This window comes from Limulus polyphemus, unplaced genomic scaffold (assembly GCF_000517525.1).
Source record: "Limulus polyphemus unplaced genomic scaffold, Limulus_polyphemus-2.1.2 Scaffold1394, whole genome shotgun sequence".
Classification (NCBI taxonomy): domain Eukaryota; kingdom Metazoa; phylum Arthropoda; class Merostomata; order Xiphosura; family Limulidae; genus Limulus; species Limulus polyphemus.
The window spans coordinates 131,784-143,957 of record NW_013667004.1 but is presented as its reverse complement, the minus strand read 5'-3'; the positions used below and the strand labels follow the sequence as shown (position 1 = coordinate 143,957).

Genomic DNA, 12,174 nt, shown 5'->3' with positions numbered 1-12,174 from the left:
GAATAGGTCAATTGTATAGTTATGGAGTGTAGATTAGGTCAACTGTAGAGTTATGGAAGTTAGAATAGGTCAATTGTATAGTTATGGAGTGTAGAGTCGGCCAATTGTATAGTTATGGAGTGTAGAATAGGTCAATTATATAGTTATGGAAGTTAGAACAGGCCACTTGTACAGTTATGGAAGTTAGAACAGGCCACTTTTACAGTTATGGAAGTTAGCACAGGCCAAATGTATAGTTATGGAAGTTAGAACAGGCCACTTGTACAGTTATGGCAGTAAGAACAGGCCACTTGTACAGTTATGGAAGTTAGAACAGGCCACTTTTACAGTTATGGAAGTTAGAACAGGCCAAATGTATAGTTATGGAGTGTAGAATAGGTCAATTGTATAGTTATGGAGTGCAGAATAGGTCGATTGTATAGTTATGGAAGTTAGAACAGGTCAACTGTATAGTTATGGAAGTTAGAATAGGTCACTTGTACAGTTATGGAAGTTAGAACAGGCCACTTGTACAGTTATGGAAGTTAGAACAGGCCACTTGTACTGTTATGGAAGTTAGAACAGGTCACTTGTACAGTTGTGGAAGTTAGAACAGGCCATTTGTACAGTTATGGAAGTTAGAACAGGTCACTTGTACAGTTATGGAAGTTAGAACAGACCACTTGTACAGTTATGGAAGTTAGAACAGGTCACTTGTACACTTATGGAAGTTAGAACAGGCCACTTGTACAGTTATGGAAGTTAGAAAAGGCCACTTGTACAGTTATGGAAGTTAGAACAGGCCACTTGTACAGTTATGGAAGTTAGAACAGGTCACTTGTACAGTTATGGCAGTTAGAACAGGCCACTTGTACAGTTATGGAAGTTAAAACAGGCCACTTGTACAGTTATGGAAGTTAGAACAGACCAAATGTATAGTTATGGAGTGTAGAATAGGTCAACTGTATAGTTATGGAGTGCAGAATTGGTCGATTGTATAGTTATGGAAGTTAGAACAAGTCAACTGTATAGTTATGGAAGTTAGAACAGGTCACTTGTACAGTTATGGCAGTTAGAACAAGCCACTTGTACAGTTATGGAAGTTAGAACAGGCCACTTGTACAGTTATGGAAGTTAGAACGGGCCAATTGATATAGTTATGGAGTGTAGAATAAATCAACTGTATAGTTATGGAGTGTAGAATAGGTCAACTGTATAGTTATGGAAGTTAGAATAGGTCAACTGTATAGTTATGGAGTGTAGAATAGGTCAATTGTATAGTATGGAAGTTAGAATAGGTCAATTGTATAGTTATGGAGTGTAGAATAGGTCAATTGTATAGTTATGGAGTGTAGAATCGGCCAATTGTATAGTTATGGAGTGTAGAATAGGTCAATTGTATAGTTATGGAAGTTAGAATAGGTCAACTGTATAGTTATGGAGTGTAGAATAGGTCAATTGTATAGTATGGAAGTTAGAATAGGTCAATTGTATAGTTATGGTAACATTATGTGTACATATCAAGCATATTCACAAAGTATATAGTTTATATGGCTGTACAGTTATAGTTAATATGATGTCTGCATCGCGCATATCATTTGAACCAGATTGTTAATTCTTTTTTAGTATGTGTCTAGTTAAAACAATGCTACCGATACACAGTACATTATAAGCTCTCAACTTATAGTTAAACACTATTTGAGTTAGCTCATGCTTATTTTGTTAGTAAATGATCTGGACCATGAAGTGATAAACCCGAGAACAACTGTATTTAAATACCTAATATCGCTTGCTATCTGGCGGACAAATGCATCTTTGAAGAGAACTGCATTATTCCCCCATGGCAGAGAACTCGTTCAAATTCAGTAACAGTTAATTCAGGATAAGAAAACCAAATAACTGAAAAGCTTCCCTAACCAACTGCTTTCTGTTTTCAGAGGGAAATTTACCATAAACTGGATTTTTAAGTGTGGTTATTTTACTGTCTGATTAAAAGTTTATCAACTGCAATTTTTAAAGGTTTTTCGACAGTTAGTAATCAACAGCAATGCTAAAATAGGGTCAATTTTAAACAAAATAAAAAAGAAGCTAATGAATGTTAATACATCATGGTGTAATTGAATATAGGTTTATGAAGTAAAAACGCTTCAGTTGCACACGTTTCATACAGTCCCACTTTATCGACATATTTCTCCTTGAAATTATTATCCATACTTTCAAACGTTGTTGGTGTTTGAAGTTAAGCACAAAGCTACACAATAGGCTATATGTGCTTTGCCCACTACGGGTATCGAAACCCGGTTTCTAGCGTTGTAAGTCCGGAGACATACCGTTGTGCCACTGGGCAAGGGGTGTTTTAGAAGTTAACCACAATAATTACGTACAAATAGTAACAGGACTTGAACTACTAAGAAACAGAAAGAGCAGTTCGACGTGGTGTGCACCAATTCGTGAACAAAGTTTACCGTTCACATCACTGTTCAATGATGCGGTAGCTAATAAATTTCTTGAAAATTACAAAAAACGAACACTAATTCTACTTTGTCAACACTCTAAGAATGGCGTTTGCAGTACAGGAAATTGCACGAAAATCCAAGTCCAAGCTAGCGCCCAACCATTCAATGTTGTCTGTAAAAACACACCCAAAGATGAAAAACATACATACATGCACACAGAGAGATCTCATGAACAGAAGTTTTTAAAATTACAAATATGTATATATGTCATGGAAGAACAAATACAAAAATCGAAGGTACAAAGTTGATCATTTCTCCACGAAACATACTCAAAAACTGGGTTCATCATTCACCTGTTCCTAAGTTCATAGTTATAAAATCTGAGTTCATCATTCATCTGTTCCTAAGTTCATAGTTATAAAATCTGAGTTCATCATTCACCTGTTCCTAAGTTAAGAGTTATAAAATCTGAGTTCATCATTCACCTGTTACTAAGTTTATAGTTATAAAATCTGAGTTCATCATTCACCTGTTACTAAGTTTATAGTTATAAAACTTGAGTTAACAAGAACACTTATTAACGTGGTTATACATTAATAGTTTTAGATGACTCATTTTTATAATGCTTTAATTGTTGTTCTCCTTTGAACAACTTCACACCACCTTGGACATGAGTTTGTACGCTTATGAGAATGTTACAGCAACCATTCATGTGAATTCATGGTTCGCAGCCTGTTGCTGCAAAAACTTGTTCCGCATTTTGTTGGGATCGTGGATGCGAAATACAAGTAACGTTCACATCCCACCATTAGATCAGAAAAAAATATCCCAAGAGTTGGCGGTGGGTTGACTAGCTGCCTTCCTTCTAGTTTATCAGTTCAAAATTAGGGACAGCAATGCTCATGAAATATACTGATCATAGGTTTTAGAATCATAATTAAAACTACCGTAGTTTTAACAACAGAAGTTTCACCACCTTCACTTCTCACGTTTTACGGTATCTTAATTTTTATTTTGTTTATCAAACTGTCCGGCTTTCATTTCTTTACCGATTCGCAGATATTCAGACATGTAGGGATTCTTAAATCTCAAAACAGATCACTTCTTCTTTTACTACGCCATTGTAGTTCTTACATAACTGATGATTAATTCATAAGAAAAGTGTTTAGATCATGCTTTCTAGCGACGTCATGGTTCATTAGAGGCATGACTAACAAATTATACATTTTTAACAGAGCACAATCAGTCAGCTATTAATTGTTTATAACAAAATTGTTTATATAAAGTATCACTGGTCATATTTTTCTTTTGAAAGGTGTAATTTAGTGGTTCCCAATTATTTTACACAGTGGTCCACTTCAGATGATGACCATTAAGCTAAGGACGGACCTGAGCTATTTGGGAAATACATAATTCCCTCATCGTGTGGTGTCAAATACACCGCATATATTTTTCTAAACATGGTACTTTTTAAACAGTGCAATATTGATCATAGGGCCTAATGTGGTCCGAGGACCGCCTATTGGGAACCACTCGTATAACATCACAAAACCACCCAGCTCTGTACATATATTTAAAAGAGCAAATATATTCGGGACTTAGTTATTAACAATACTCCGATTCTCTGAGAACAATAACAGTCTAGCCAGCTCGTGATTTTTAGACAGTAAGAACAATCCAGTCAGCTCGTGATTTTTAGACAGAAAGAACAATCCAGTCAGCTCGTTATTCTTAGACAGTAAGAACAATCCAGTCAGCTCGTGATTCTTAGCAAAAACAGTCGAGTCTGTTCGCGATTCTTATACAGCAAGAACAGTCCAATCAGGTCATAATAAGTTCTTATACAGCAAAAACAGTCCAATCAGCTCATAATAAGTTCTTATACAGCAAAAACAGTCCAATCAGCTCATAATAAGTTCTTAGATAGCAAGAACAGCCCAATCAGCTCATAATAAGTTCTTAGATAGCAAAAACAGTCTAGCCAGCTCGCGATTCTTAGACGGCAAAAACACTTCAGCCAACTCGTGATCTTTAGACAGCAAGAACAGTCCAGCCACTTTGCGATTCTTAGACAACAAAAACCATCAACTCAGTTCACGGTTATTAGACAAAAAAGAACATTCCAGTCGGCTCGTGATTATGAATATGCCATATATCTTGTTCCGAATGCTGAGGAAACTTAATTCAAGTAATAATATTAAGAAATACGTGGGTTTGGAAAATAAAAATATAGGTTTACTAATCCTCCACCTTAATTCTCATTAGTTTATAATATAGGTTTACTAATCCTTAATCACCTTAATTCTCATTAGTTTATAATATAGGTTTACTAATCCTTAATCACCTTAATTCTCATTAGTTTATAATACAGGTTTACTAATCCTTAATCACCTTAATTCTCATTAGTTTATAATATAGGTTTACTAATCCTTAATCACCTTAACTATCATTGGTTTATAATATAGGTTTACTAATCCTTAATCACCTTAACTATCATTGGTTTATAATATAGATTTACTAATCCTTAATCACCTTAATTATCATTAGTTTATAATATAGGTTTACTAATACTTAATCACTTAATTCTCATTAGTTTATAATATAGGTTTACTAATCCTTAATCACCTTAACTATCATTAGTTTATAATATAGATTTACTAATCCTTAATCACCTTAATTATCATTAGTTTATAATATAGGTTTACTAACACTTAATCACCTTGATTCTCATTAGTTTATAATATAAGTTTACTGATCCTTAATCACCTTGATTCTCGTTAGTTTATAATATAGGTTCACTAATCCTTAATCACCTTGATTCTCGTTAGTTTATAATATAGGTTTACTAATCCTTAATCACCTTGATTCTCGTTAGTTTATAATATAATAGTTTTTTTTGTTTTTTTTATGCAGTTTGATAATATAAATAACGACTTAACCATTACTTCGTCTGTCGTATCCCGGTCAGCATGATGGGCTCTGGTATTTAGCGAAAGACCTCGTCGGCACTGAATATAAAAATATATTGTGGTTCAAGTATTGTTATAGATACATTCTTCTTTACTTTCACATATAAGTTCTTGGAATTCCAAAAATTAATCAATCTATGATCATTTGCTGAATCGTAAACCTTACACTAGTAATCTGACTTGTTTTTTGTGTTAGGTTATATTGAAATTTAAAACATGCAACTGATCAAGCATTGGCTTTCAACGATTTTTACGAAATACGAGAAGTCAGGTTTTGGTTAAAAGTGGTTCCATAATACTTATACAGTTATCTGATTTTCTATTGTGTGCTATTGTTTAGAACAGAAGATGTGGATACTCTAGACCCAACCTTTTTCTCTTCACGAACCCCTTGAGTAATAATAGTTTTTGCAGCGTACCCATTTTAAAGAGTAATGGATACTGTAAAATAAAATATATTTCAAATGTGTTGAATTTATTGAAAATAAATAGTTTTTGTAACACTTAGTATGTAACACGTCTACAATAAAATCTGAATATCTGATATTGTCATCAGTTTGCAGTCAGTACCCAGTAAAATTGAAATACAGTTCTTGAAACATAATACAAAAAACTTAAATCTAAACCATTTAAGTAAAACTAATGAGACTTCTGAGTTTGTTTTGTAGAACACAGGGCTTTAAAGTTCGGCTCAACAGAAGAGAGAGATAGTCTTAAATCTGGCTCTGCATCAAGCTATTTCCTTCCGTAAATATTCTAATAAATTAGAAGGAAATTAAAATATTGTTAAGAACTGTAGAACCGGGAAAGTGAAAAAGACGCCATTACCAAATTTTCTCGCGAACCCGAGTCACCGATTGGGAAACGCTGCTCTAGTCTTTCAACAATGTTGTAATTCTTAAACCTAAAACTGGTGTTTTTGTTTGTTTTAAAACTGCAAAGCTACACAAAGGACTATCTGCGCATAGCCGTCCTTAAATTTGAATTGATAGACTAGAGGAAAGGTAGCTAGTCAACAGTACCAACCGCCAACTCTTCAGCTACTCTTGCTGGATTGGATAATGGGATTTAACTGTCACTTTTATAGCACAAAGTGCGGAGTGCGTTTCTGAGGCAACGGAGCGTAAGCCATGAATCCTTGAATCCACAGACCGGGCACACTAACCGCTAGTCCACGGTTTCGTGATATTTTAAGACTATCAATTCTTCCGTGGGGTCATGTCAAATCTTGGTATTTTATAGCATCATGATTACTAAACCTAAATCGTGACTCTTAGATAAAACAGTTTTCAGTGAACAGAAAATTAAAATTAATCTGAAAGGCCGTGTTGGCTGTCAAGGTTGCCACCAGGGCTTGAATCAAGATTGTAAATCTAGTGGTAATGTTATCGATAAATTATACCTATTCTGAAAGGGTTATTACAAAGAAATATGTGCCCACTATTACGCTCTTTCAAACCTTACATATTCATCAAGGGAAAGCTCATGCATTATTCTCTAATTCTCTCAGTTATAACGTAAAATTATCTCTACTTGCAATGGGTATGTAAATACTAACATACCCTCCTTGATAAGTTACTTGGTTTTGCTGCATCTGTACTGAATATTAAACGAGTCAGACTTCCCAAAAACAAGGGATTAGGAAGTTCCAAACAATGTCGCAACCAAACATTTTAGTTGGTACAAGGGGGATAGAAAGTTCCAAACAATGTCTCAACCAAACATTTTAATTCGTACAAGGGGGATAGAAAGTTCCAAATAATGTCTCAACCAAACATTTTAATTCGTACAAGGGGGATAGAAAGTTCCAAACAATGTCTCAACCAAACATTTTAGTTCGTACAATGGGGATAGAAAGTTCCAAACAATGTCTCAACCAAACATTTTAATTCGCACAAGGGGGATAGAAAGTTCCAAACAATGTCTCAACCAAACATTTTAATTCGCACAAGGGGGATAGAAAATTCCAAACAATGTCTCAACCAACCATTTTAATTCGCTGAGAAGCTGGTCCTCTGCGATCTTGTTACGTTAACATTGTTTTGAATACTTCTGATAATATGACAAGGCTTGCTGGTACAGTTTACGTTTCCATTTTAATATATCCATTGTGATCATAATAGATACTTCCCACTTACAAAACAAAAAGTTACTTTTGTTTTAGACTGGATTGGGATTGGCTTAGCACTCAGAGTTCTCGGACTGTGAATCCTATGGTTCACGATTTGTGGCCTGTTGTTATAAAAAACGTGCCCCGCTCTTTTGGGTCGGGGTACGCTATAAAAGTGATGGTCCAATCCCATTATTTGGCTAAAGAAAAGAGTTGGGGGTTTGTGGGTCAGCTGTTATTTTGAGCTCTCAAACAGGAGCGTCAACTGGGTATCTTGCTATACCTTCCGTAAACAGCTTACAACATTTCCAACCGTTAGCTAAATTTGGCACATAAAGTTGTTGTGCACATAACATAAAGTCCTTGTGTTCGCGTATCAAGAGGTAATGACTAAATTCGTCTTTTCCGTAGCACCCACTTCCGCTAAATCCGACCCTTAAAGTTGCTGTGCATACAACATAAAGTCCTTGTGTTCACGTGCCTAGAGGTAATGACTAAATTCGTCTTTTCCGTAGCATCCACTTCCGCTAAATCCGACCCTTAAAGTTGCTGTGCATACAACATAAAGTCCTTATGTTCACGTGCCTAGAGGTAATGACTAAGTTGACTTTTTCCGTAGCACCCACTTCCGCTAAATCCGACCTTTAAGGTTGCTGTGCACATAACATAAAGTCCTTGTGTTCACGTGCCTAGAGGTAATGACTAAGTTGACTTTTTCCGTAGCACCCACTTCCGCTAAATTCGACCTTTAAGGTCGCTGTGCACACAACATAAAAGTCCTTGTGTTCACGTGCCTAGAGGTAATGACTAAATTTAACTTTTCCATATCACCCACTAATAAAAGGGAATATACAGTATGGCAACAAAGCTATAAGAGGAGATTACGATGTGTATGCATATATGTATAGGCACATTATTTACCCGTGGTTTTCTGCTTAAATCCAGCTGTAACTGAACTTTGCCAAATTACTTGCTCAATTTCAACAAATATATATATATATATATAACAAATTTAAATTTCAATACTTGCCAAGAAGCAGGTACTTTTATTGCTAGAGCAATGCTAGAAAGACTAGAAGTATTGTTAGAGCAATGCTAGGAAGCCTGGAAGTATTGTTAGAGCAATGCTAGGATGACTGGAAGTATTGTTAGAGCAATGCTAGGAGGACTGGAAGTATTGTTAGAGCAATGCTAGGAAGCCTGGAAGTATTGTTAGAGCAATGTTAGGAGGACTGGAAGTATTGTTAGAGCAATGCTAGGAGGACTGGAAGTATTGTGACACGCAGCTCTGTGGTGTACAGAAACATACATCGTTTCAAAATCTAGTGACCGTAATTGAACTCGAAGATACTATCTACATTTTCTGCTGATTTTGTCTTACCAGTAAGTGCTTTACGTAACATAATCAACTGTTTATAATAATAAACAAACCGATAAAAAGGTTAACACCAAGTTTTCAACTTTGCTGCAACATTCTTAATAATCACGATTATGACATTTAAGCTCAATTTTCTGGCGTTAATGTTCTACATATACGTTGCGTTATAGTACAGTGTACAAAATGGAACACCTTTAAACGTGTTAACTTTGGGTCGCCTTTACTGGACTAATAGTGTGTTAAAGGAAAACCAATATGGTGAATAAAATATGCCTTTCACAATTTGCAAAGATGATCTGATGTTTCTCAAACATTAATCCTTCGACCCCGGATTATTTGATCAGCACAGAGTTCGAACTCGGTGTTGTTTAAGCGTATACAGGAACTTTGAATAAGCGAACTGCAAACGGACGGGTAACAACCAGTACACAACAGTTATACATAGCTAACGGTAATATACAAGAGCTTTGAATAAGCTTACCGCAAACGTAATGTGAAAACGCAATATAACCATAGCATACGTAGCTAAAAGTAATATCCAAGAGCTTTGAATAAGCATATTGCGAACGTAATGTGAATAAGCACTATAGCCTCAGTATACGTTGCTAAAACCGATATACAGGAACTTCGAATAAGTGCACTGCGAACGTAATATGAAGAAGCACAGTATACGTAGCTAAAAAGTGACCAGGATGATTTCATAATGAATATCGGCCACATATATCAATACACGGTATTTAATAGAACTACGTTTAAGCAGTACCGAGACAGTGATTTACCCCACTCTTTTATACTAGTGTGTCGTCTTGTTCAACAATACAGCATTGTTGCTGTGGTTACATGAGTCTGACGTAGAGTTTAAACTACATAATTTACTATACGGTACTTACAATTAATACGGTATAGATATATACAGATTCAAAGGTATTTAAATACATATTGCCTTACCCGCAGTAACTTAGTTTAAACTACATAATTTACTATACGGTACTTACAATTAATACGGTATAGATATATACAGATTCAAAGGTATTTAAATGCATATTACCTTACCCGCAGTAACTTAGTTTAAACTACATAATTTACTATACGGTACTTACAATTAATACGGTATAGATATATACAGATTCAAAGGTATTTAAATACATATTACCTTACCCGCAGTAACTTATAATTAATCTTGATTGGGTCTAATGTATGAAATTAATGTGTTCTGTTCTCACGTCGCTTTCTATGACGACATTATAACTCAAGTCACTTAAATGAACCAGACGGTTAAAACGTAATTTAATGAATGATAACCAGAACAACCAGCGTGTGTCTGCTAAACGTCGGCTGGTGAAGAGTAGGATATAACTAGTTGAAATGTGGGATACTTTTAGGTTAAATAAAAATATATACATCCCTACCAAACTTAGAACGATATGAAACGGCAAGTTACAGACTTTAATTAGAACATAAATAAGATCCAGTTAAACGGACAACAATAAAACCGACACACAGCAAGCAGTTGTAACGTGAATACATTAAGGTGTGTCCGTCTCATTACGAACTTAATCAAAACCAGAAATGAAATATTCCTTTATGATGCTAACTTTCGCCCGTACAGAGAACCTACCTCAGCGTCGTTTCCAACCTTCTTCTGCTTCACAGCTTATATCAGCTTCCTAAGTCAAGAGAAATACCAAGCGCCGTGCGATGCACGGGTGCACGTGCATGTGCATACACTGTATTTGCGTCTCAAGTTTTTCAGAACACTCTTCATCGGGACGCTTAATCCATGCCCGTTTATCTCTATTTACTCGGATGCTGAGTAACAAAATCTGGCAGGCGGTTCCCATGGCAACTAATGGAATGGCCAATCAAGTTTGTGTTTATTCTTACATAATAGACAATCAGGCAGGACAGCCGATGTGGATTATGCAAGCTGCTGAGCGAGCCTGTGTTTGCTCAGCGACGATGAGCTGAAGGCCCGGGACGGCAACCAAACACAGGCGCTCTCGGGTTTCTCGGCCTCCCGGCTTCTTTCCTTACCAGCACGTCTGAATAGCAAACAGCATGTGAACAGGAAATAACGAGGCAAGAACATTGGTGTCGACGGAAACTTGTGTCCGATTCTATAGTTTCTTTCTGTTTTCCAACCTTTTTTTTTTTCTCTTTATCAAAGGACATTTTTTTCTATGTTTCTGAAAACACAAGAGTAGTTGAAACAAGAATACATTTTTTATAACCATGTTCACTTCAGTTAGTTAAACTGATAAACATAAGAAATCGCAGGTCTTGTTCTTTTTCGAGGATATTCCTGTTAAACATTCAAGTTGTGTTCGTATAGAGTTTCTTATCACTAACAATGACCAGTCATGTGTTTTTCACAGCAAACTGAGATCTTTACTAACAATCGCCTTTCGAGGCTCAGCTAACGCGTTTCATATTCAGTAACATTAAAATTTCACCCCAAACAAGTTTTTATTGGATCTGGCAGTAAAGGCTCTAACCTTGTGGTTAAGAAGGGCTCAGAAAAACAGCTCATGCATGTGATTCAGTTTTCCAGTGTTACACAGAAGATGCAAGACATTTTCAGAAAGATAACCTATACTGATTAATTACACATTTACTTTAGAACAATATTTGTATATTACTACACGCATGAGTTTACAAAAAACGTTTCCCAGATGAAGCAACACATAACTCTACTATTTTACTAACAGTTTTAATTAGTAATTCTTGAAATCCTGATTACTGATAGCGAATACAATTAGTAATTCTTGAAATCCTGATTACTGATAGTGAATACAAGTAGTAATTCTTGAAATCCTGATTACTGATAGCGAATACAAGTAGTAATTCTTGAAATCCTGATTACTGATAGCGAATACAATTAGTAATTCTTGAAATCCTGATTATTGATAGCGAATACAAGTAGTAATTCTTGAAATCCTGATTACTGATAGCGAATAAAATTAGTAATTCTTGAAATCCTAATTACTGATAGTGAATACAATTAGTAATTCTTGAAATCCTGATTACTGATAGCGAATACTAGTAATTCTTGAAATCCTGATTACTGATAGCGAATACAAGTAGTAATTCTTGAAATCCTGATTATTGATAGCGAATAAAATTAGGAATTCTTGAAATCCTGATTACTGATAGTGAATACAATTAGTAATTCTTGAAATCCTGATTACTGATAGTGAATACAAGTAGTAATTCTTGAAATCCTGATTACTGATAGCGAATACAATTAGTAATTCTTAGAATCCTGATTACTGATAGACGAAT

The 12,174-nt window shown here is 35.4% G+C and overlaps 1 protein-coding gene across 3 annotated transcripts in view; it reads right to left on the bottom strand.

Moving 5' to 3' along the window:
* The window catches only part of LOC106463391 (forkhead box protein P1-like), a 182,237-nt gene that overhangs the window by 61,705 nt on the left and 108,358 nt on the right, over nt 1–12,174 (bottom strand). The window lies entirely within an intron of this gene.